Source organism: Zootoca vivipara, chromosome 2 (assembly GCF_963506605.1).
Source record: "Zootoca vivipara chromosome 2, rZooViv1.1, whole genome shotgun sequence".
Taxonomy (NCBI): domain Eukaryota; kingdom Metazoa; phylum Chordata; class Lepidosauria; order Squamata; family Lacertidae; genus Zootoca; species Zootoca vivipara.
Window position 1 is genome coordinate 120,520,131 of NC_083277.1, and position 8,776 is coordinate 120,528,906.

Below are 8,776 nucleotides of genomic sequence, written 5' to 3' on the forward strand. Positions count from 1 at the left end.
CGCCCCCGATCCTTTTCTTTGCCCAAACGGACCTCTCCCCCCTGACTTTGGGCTCTACCCAAACGGACCTCTCCCCACCTTCCTCAACACCAAATGCTCCTCAATTATACCCACAATAAAAACCATAAAAATAAAAAAGTTACAAACAACACATTATAAAAGCAAAATACATCCCATCCTACATTCCAAAAAATTACACCAAAAATAAAAAACCAAAAAACACCCACACCAAAATCATACACTACACACCAAAATAAATGACAACCCCAACTAGAGAAATAAAACATCGCCAACATCAAAATAAAAAAACAACCACATCCTACATTCAAAACACCTACTCCAAATTTTAAAAATCCAAACAACCACAAAAACCACAAAACACACAACAACGCCCAAATCATACAATACCCACCAAAATAAATGACAACCCCAAAAATAAAATTAAACAATAAAAACTTCTGCTTCTCATGTTCTTATTTCAAATTATATATATATATATATATATATATATATATATATATATATATATATATATATATATATATATATATATATATATATATATATATATATATATATATATATATATATATATATATATATATGTAGAAGGTGCATGTTTGTATTCCACACATTTCTCCACAACCACTTGCCCGAACGCCCTCAAATTTGGCCACAACATCAGAGTCACATGTTGGAGTGTAACCACCCACTTACACTGGCCAGATGACACACCTAGCACAGGTAAAAACCTGGATTTATGTTTTTTTAAAAAAATTGCGCCATCCAGTGGACATCCAACAAAATAAGGACAAACATACTCCCACAATCCCTGAGGCCCCGGAGACCACGCCTCCAGCAGGGTTTACATACTACCTCTACTTTATAGCCTACAGACTAGACCTTGGCTATACTTTACATACTATCCCAAGTGGATCCCTGGGTGGTGGGAGGAGGGGCCCGAATAGGTCATGGGCTGACCCAGGGCGGGGGGATGGGATACCTCATGGGTCGCTACAGGATGGGAGTACAGTAATCACAGGGATGAGACACAACGGGGTGGGGGTGGAAAAAACACATAGTGCAGGGGGGGAGGACACACCCTCCCCTATTCCTGGGAAACAAGGACCCTGAGTCAGGCACAGCAATGCGTGCCCGGGCCAGCTAGTACAGCACATAAAAATGTTCACAATGTGTGCGCAGAGGCCAATGTATGGAGATACAGGGGGGAGGGAACAACACTCCCCGGAGACAGCAGAGGGCTCAGACAGGGGGTGGGGGGAGGAGAGGGCTCAATAGCTCATGAGTCAGGACAAGGTGGGGCCATTTTGAGAAATGCATTACAAAGGAATCTTCACAGCTCCTGTGCGTGCTCAGAGGGGCCACAGATAATCTAAGCATCTTTCTGTTTAAGGTCTGTTACATTAAAACTATTCTGATTACATGACATCTCAGAAACAGCAGCTTCATACAGTGCATTTATATCATTATATTTATTTATTACATTTATATACCACCTTTTTCTTCCAAGGAGCTCAGGATTCTCCTCCCCATTTCATCCTCACAACCCTGAGAATTAGGTTAGTTAGGCTAAGAGATGGGGACTGGCTCAAGGTCACCCAGGGAGCTTCATGGCATTATTCACTCTTTTGCACCAAAGCCCTTGGGAATATTGCCTCACCTTTCCATTACAGGGAGGGCAAATTTAGCAGGGGATCAAATACTTTCCCCCCTCACTGTATCATTAGCATTGTCAGGGGGGTGTGTTCGAGCCCCATGTGTGGCAAAAGATTCCTGCATTGCAGGGAGTTGGACTAGATGACCCTTGTACTCCCTTCCAGCTCTATGATTCTGTTATTCTAAGGGCCAAACTAGAAGGCAATTAAAGCAATCCTAAAGGAGAGAGACGCTTCATGCAGAATGCAGAATGTGAGCAGCCAAAGTTAGTCTTCCTTGCACATCTAAAGGAATGAAGCTTGCAGATCAGACAGTCTTGCAGTCTTGAGTGCCGGACATGTTGTTTAATGCAGGAAGTTCCCCCCTACCCCCGGAACACACTTTAGCCACCATTTATCATAACTGGGAGATGAAAAGAGGGGCCTTGCCTTTTAACTGCATCCTATAGGAGATGCGGATTCTTAAACAGCCTCAGTCCTGTATACCTGAAGGAGCATCTCCACCCTCATTGTTAGCCAGTGGACACTGAGGTCCAGCTCCAAGGGCTTTCTGGCTGTTCCCTCACTGCGAGAAGTGAGGTTACAGGGAACCAGGCAGAGGGTCTTCTTGGTAGTGGCGCCTGCCCTGTGGAATACCCTCCCATCAGATATCATTGTATCTGAAGAAGTGTGCATGCACACAAAAGCTCATACCAAAATAAAAACTTAGTTGGTCTTTAAGGTGCTACTGAAGGATTTTTTTTATTTTGTTTCGACTCAGACCAACACGGCTACCTACCTGTAACTATGTTACTTTTAAAAGAATCTGTTTAGGGAAGTTTTAAATGTTTAATGCCGGCCATATTGTTTTCAATATTCAGTTGGGAGCCGCCCAGAGTGGCTGAGGTATAAATAATAAATTATTATTGTTGATTATTATTATTATTAATATTATACCAACTGATTTTGTGTACCCAACAAGGGGTGGCAGCAGACGTGTCCAGGTAACACAGTGCAAGGATTGGGGGTCACTTTTTTCCTGTACCAAGACTTAGCTCTGCAGCATGTGAAATACTAACTAGTGGTGATGCCCATGAACCCATTTCCAGGCTCATTATTTATGGAATATATCTCCTGCCTGTGCTCTCAAAGGAACCTGGTGGCAAAGCTGGCCCATGATTCAAAGCGAAGGTGTGCAGGACATAGAATCGCAGAACTATAGAGCCGGAAAGGGTCGCAGGGTCATCTAGTCCAACCCCAAGAACCAAACAAGCCCACCCTGGGGAAGAGGCTTGTGCTGGTCTACGTCCCAAGCTGGGAGTCGCTAAGATTCCGTGTGTGTCGTGACCTCAGTCGAGCGAGCCTGCATTAGGCGACGGGGAGCCTCCTCAAAGACTGGCAACTTGGGAGGCGGGAATTCTGCACATGCTCAGGAGCATGAAACCCGCGCGGCTTTCCTGGCAGCGCGGCCTGAGGCGGGAAGGCGAGCGGCGGACGGGGAGGCGGAGAACAGCGGCGGCGGCTGAATTTATCGGGAATATTCGTATTAAAAATGGAGCCGGCGCTGCCCTGTGGTCCCGGGATTTGGGGATGGCGAAGCGGAGGAGGCGAGGCGAGGCGAACGGGAGGCGCCGGAGTTGGGCGTCCTTTCTGGCGGCGGTGAGGCGACGAGGGAGGAGGGGAGAAGCGGCGCTCGGGTCTCCGCCGACGGGCTTCTTTCCCGCTTCCGCGGTCGGCGCAGTGCAGGCCGCCTGGCGGGTCGGTCTAGCTGAAGCTTCGCGCAGCCTTGGCCCGAGAGTCACGGTGGCCGAGTGGTTAAGGCGTTGGACTCGAAATCCAATGGGGTTTCCCCGCACAGGTTCGAATCCTGTTCGTGACGGCGGTCTCGTTTTTATGGGGGGAGGCGAGGCGCCATCTACTTTTAACTTGACATCCCGCTTCCCCAGTTTACAAAATAAAATAGAATATAACAAAAAGAACCGAGTCGGAAAGCGGTTTAAGAATCGCGGGGGAGGACAGGGAGGAGTTCACGGGCAGCGATCGTCCCAGCGGTTAAACGGAAGGCGGAGGAGCTCCAATTGCGAAGGGAGGGAGGGAGGGAGAGGCTGTCGAAGGCGGAGCTTGAGCGCCAGAACGGGCAGATCGCGGATCTCACGCGTCACTGCCGCATCTGATCTTCCCGTCCGCATCCCGCCTTGCTCTGTAGCCCAGCCCACTGCTTCCTCCATCGGACCCCACAAAACGGGGTGGTCGCTGGGGTGGGGACTGGGTTTCCAGATGCTGACCCAGATGGACCTTGGGCCGGATCCAGCTGTCTGGCTCTGTGCATCTTTTGATTTGTTGTTGTTTAGTCGTTTAGTCGTGTCCGACTCTTCGTGACCCCATGGATTAGCTGCCCCCTAACCCATTCCTGCCCTCCTCTGTCCCCAAAAGGAGGGCCACTTGCTCACCTGACGCCATGGGCTTCTCCGCGCCTTGCAGGGGGGCACCCTGTTGCTGCAGCTGATCAGGTGTCTTAAGCACCTGAACCGAGAAGAGGCGAGCAGAGAGAGCGACTCGGAAGCCGGCAGCCCCAATTCTTGAGGGGTGTTTGTGTGTGAGGAGGGGCGTCTGGCCCGATTCCTTCCATCTCTCTGCAGTGCAGTGACCTGAAAGGGCATCACCAGAGCTGGAGAGAGGCAGCCCAGGGCACAAAGGGCTGGCAGAGACAGAAAGGAGGCCCCAAGTGCTCTGGGTTCAAGAGCTCCAGCCCAAAGGAAAGAGAAGCATTGCCAGCTGTTAAAGGGCTGCTCTGCTCTTCCTGGAGAGGGAGGAGACCCCTAGGAGGGTCCTCCAAGCATCAAGGTGTCCCAGAAGAGGAGCAGAACATGAGGAAGGTGATGGAGTCTTCCTTGGAGCCAGAGAGACCCCCAGGACTCACACCACACCCCCAGGAGACCAAGAGAAAGGGAAGGAATCCTACTTAGTCTGCACATTTTGTTCACAAAAAATTCCCCACCTCCTCTCTAAAATGCCCACCCAAGCCTAACTGACCCCACCCCCAGCCCTAAGTCTAAGCCTAACCCCCGCCCTAACCCAACACTTACCCCTAACTACTCCTCTATGCACAAAATGAATATATACAAAATATTTACCAAATGTGCACAAAATAAAAATGTAAAATAAAAAATATGGAAATAAAGAACTAAAAAATAAAAAGTGTTAAAATAAAAAAGTAAAATAATAAATTTTAAAAAATAAATCAAATCAAATGAATCAAATAAAAGTAATAAATCAGATAATCAAATGAACACCCCTCCTTATCTTCTCCAACCACCACCAACTCCTCTCTCCTCCACTCGCCTCACTACTAACCCACAATGGCCCCTGCAAGTAGGTGGCTTTTAAGGGAGAAGCAAGAGATGTCACAAAGGAGGGCAGGTCCTTGTCACCGTGGCAACCCTCCCACCTGGACCTGGCCCCTCCTGAGAGGTGATGCTCCTCTGTCAGAACTTGGAGACACCTGCTGTTCCGCCTGCAGCTGGGCTGCACCTTCTCTTGGCAGATTCACGTCCGCATTTCACATCCTTCTTCCTACCGCCCCATTTCCAAAGGGAGACCATCCCCACGTCCTTTAAGGCAGGCTAGGAGTCTCCATAGTGCAGGATTAGACCATCTGCTTTGTATGCGGGTCTTCTGTCCTGGGCGGCATCTCGGCGGGGGGGAGCCTGGGAATGTGTCCCCCCTCATATGAAACCCTGGAGAGCTGCTGCCAGTCAGTGCAGGCTAGTTGAAGAAGGATATTGAGCAGCTGGAAGGTGAGCAGAGGAGGGCGACCAGAATGATGAAGGGTCTGGAAACCAAGCCTCATGAGGAACAGTTGAGGCAGTTGGAAACCAAGCCTCATGAGGGATGGTTGAGGCAGCTGGGTATGTTTAGCCTGGAGAAGAGGAGACTGAGAGGAGAGGGGAGAGCCATCTTCCAATATCTGAGGGCTGCAAGAGGGAGCAAGCTTGTTTTCTGCTGCTCCAGATTCAGACTAAACATTAGGAAGAACTTTCTGATGGTAAGACTCTTTGGGATGGTGGTGGACTCTCTTTCCTTGGAGGCTTTTAAGCAGAGGTTGGATACCAACCTGTGAGGGATTCAGCAGCAATTTGGGAAGCGCATAGCACTGGCCAGTGTGGTGTAGTGGTTAAGAGTGGTGGACTTGTAATCTGGAGAACCAGGTTCGCTTCCCTGCTCCTCCACATGCAGCTGCTGGGTGACCTTGGGCTAGTCACACTTCTCTGAAGTCTCTCAGCCCCACCCACCTCACAAGGTGTCTCTTGGGGAGGAGGGGAAAGGAGATTGTTAGCCGCTTTGAGACTCCTTCGGGTAGTGATAAAGCGGGATATCAAATTCTTCTTCCTCTTCCTCTTCCTCTTCCTCTTCCTCTTCCTCTTCTTCTCTACTTTACAGGGTTGTTGTACCCCTACAGGGCTGCTGAGCATCTGAAAGTGCCTGCCAAATATTGCACATTCCACTTCATTGTGGGGAACAGCTGCAGCACATCAGAAGGCATCCCTCAACTTCTGTTTCTTTTCTCTCCTGCAACCAAAGGGGCTGGGCTGGATTACCAAATAGGCAGAGTAGGCACTGGTCTATGGGCCCCACACTTTTTAGGGGTCCAGTGACAATGGATCAAAATAATATTGATATGATATTGAAAGAAAGCGACAATCAAGCTTTCTTAGTTCAATGTTATTCCAGTGTGCACACGAGGTCTGCCTCCTGTCCAGATTTTGACTGCCAAGGGGCCTCCACTGGGTTTAAGCCAGCACTGCCCCGTAAATGGCCCACTATATGCAATAATATTGTGCATTTCAAATGTTTGTACATAGCATTAGCGAAGGTGCAAGCTCCTTCTGCTGGGAACATATGTATTGGAAGGTGTATGCTTGAGGGTTTCCTATAGGCATCTAGCTGGCCACTGTGAGAACCGGATTCTGTTCTAGATGGGATTCAGCAGGGCTCTCCTCAGCTGCCTACCTAGCTGCTTGGGTGCCGGGTGCCGGGTGCCGCTCGCGCGTCCTGTAGCCCATGGGGGTGGGGCGCGTTGCATGGAGCCTCTCTGCCGCTTCCCACTCAGCTGTAGGGCATCTGAGGGAGAGGTGGAGGGCAGATGCAAGCCCCACACTGCCGCTTCAGGCAGCACGGAGCCTGCAGGCGCCCAGGAGAGACGTGGCTCAGGCATGCCGCAGGCCCCACAATATGTGCCGGCCCCCAAAGTGTGGCGCCCAGTGCCAGCCATTTTTCTTTGTTGACTAAACTAAAAAGTTTCGTGAGCCCAATTTTTTTAAAATTTAAAAACACCCCTTATATTTTTGTCATTTTGTCACCCCCCACAGTGATGACACCCCTCCCTCTGCCACTGGCTCTTCTTGTATTCTAGGTAAGCTCTTTAAGAGTGGGGGCATATCCGCACTGGTGCTTATTTTTTTTGCAGTTGTACTTACACAACACCTCAGCTTCCTGCAGTCACATCAACAGTAGGCTGCAAACCGGCAAATTTAAGTAAAAAACTTCATTCATAAGAAATTCCCATTGTGAAAAATAGGTTTTAAGTGCTTATGTTAAGTAAATAAACCAGAAAATAACACTTACAACTGTAAGTATCCTATTTTTTCCTTCTTTTAATAATTTCAATGTGTGTGTGTGTGGGGGTTGACAAGAATTTTTTTGCACTGGGTACCACCTAACCTTGCTATGCCACTGCCTGAAACAGCCCCCAAGTGTTTTTGTTTGTTCTGTTAAGGCAGAAAATTTAGGCATGTGTGTCTTTAATTACCATGGAGCCTATGATGTATGTGGGCGTGGCACCACATCTCTGCTTTTGCAGCCTGATCAACTGCAGGAGAAGGGAATGTGTTTGGGGGGTGTGCTGATACAGCTCCTTGCCAAGGGTGCAAGTGGGGTGGGCACAGTGATTTGCATGGGGTTCCTCCTGAGACACAGGACTGAACTGGGCAAGCAAGTGGGCACTTCTGTGAGCAAGCTGAGGTTTTTTTTTCTATTGGTGGAACTGACATCACATTCTTAGAGGCAGAGTTAACATTGCCAGCTCACTGTTTGACCTAGGTCCTAATGCCTCTCTAGTGGCAGGTGGTGCTTCCTTGCTAGGAGGTGAGATTGAGGCCAGATCAGATGCCTTCTCCTCCACACTTGGGGTTGTTGCTGTCACTGAGGCAGGGCTCTCTCGACATTCTGTGACGTCCCTTGCCAACATCCAGAGCAGCACCTCCCCTGCCACTCAACTTCTCCATAAGATCAGGTTCAACCCTCCCGTCACATTCTTCCTCCCCCAGACCAACCCTGCCAAGCAAGAGGTCTCCACGGGGCTCACAATGGGCTTTCCAAGAGACTGTTTTGATCAACAGAGAGCAACAGATCATTCTGTGTCAATGCAATTCATTCTGTATCTGGCACAAATCGACACAGGTTGTCCCAATCTCATTTGCTGTTTGGGATTCTGGCAGTCAGTTGCACAGTGCTAGCAATTTCATCCCTTTGATTTTCAAAAGGCAACTTTGCAATACTGGCTATTTAAATGGAATTGTTAATTTTGTTTCTGTAAAATTTTAATGGTGGAAAGTATTTGGTTTACATGGTTACCTGAATATAATTTCATTGGGGTGTGTCACGGAGAATCAGGATTCATGCAAACCTTTTCACAGTGTAATTCTAATCAAGTCTACCGGTAGTTAGAAGCAAGGAGGGATGAGCCTGCCAGGTTCAGTGTCTTATTTTTCAGTTCAGTTCACTCCATTTCTGCACCAGTTTGTGAGTTTTTTTTAATTACAAGTCTGCAGAAAAAAATATTTTTGCAAAAAAATATATCAAGGAAGAACATTTTTGAATGCAATTTTGCACAGTATGCATAATTTTTGCAAGAAATTCCCTCTAATAAATTTTTATATGTTGTTTTCAGTAATGTTAGTATTTCTATATGCATTTTTCGCTGTGGAGAATGACAAAAGAACAGGGAGTCATTGTAGTGATCATTTTTAGTTGGGCTTTTGAGTTCATTCTTTAGTTTAGGTGATAGGATATGCAGGAAAAAACCACTAAGTACCCAAGCCACTGATTTGTCGGGCCTGAGT

At 48.0% G+C, this 8,776-nt stretch overlaps 1 non-coding gene across 1 annotated transcript; it reads left to right on the forward strand.

The window, feature by feature from the left end:
- The first annotated feature begins 3,452 nt into the window (after positions 1 to 3,452).
- On the forward strand, positions 3,453 to 3,534 carry TRNAS-CGA (transfer RNA serine (anticodon CGA)). Its single transcript has one exon. It is a non-coding gene; the product is annotated as a tRNA-Ser (tRNA).
- The last annotated feature ends 5,242 nt before the right edge of the window (positions 3,535 to 8,776 follow it).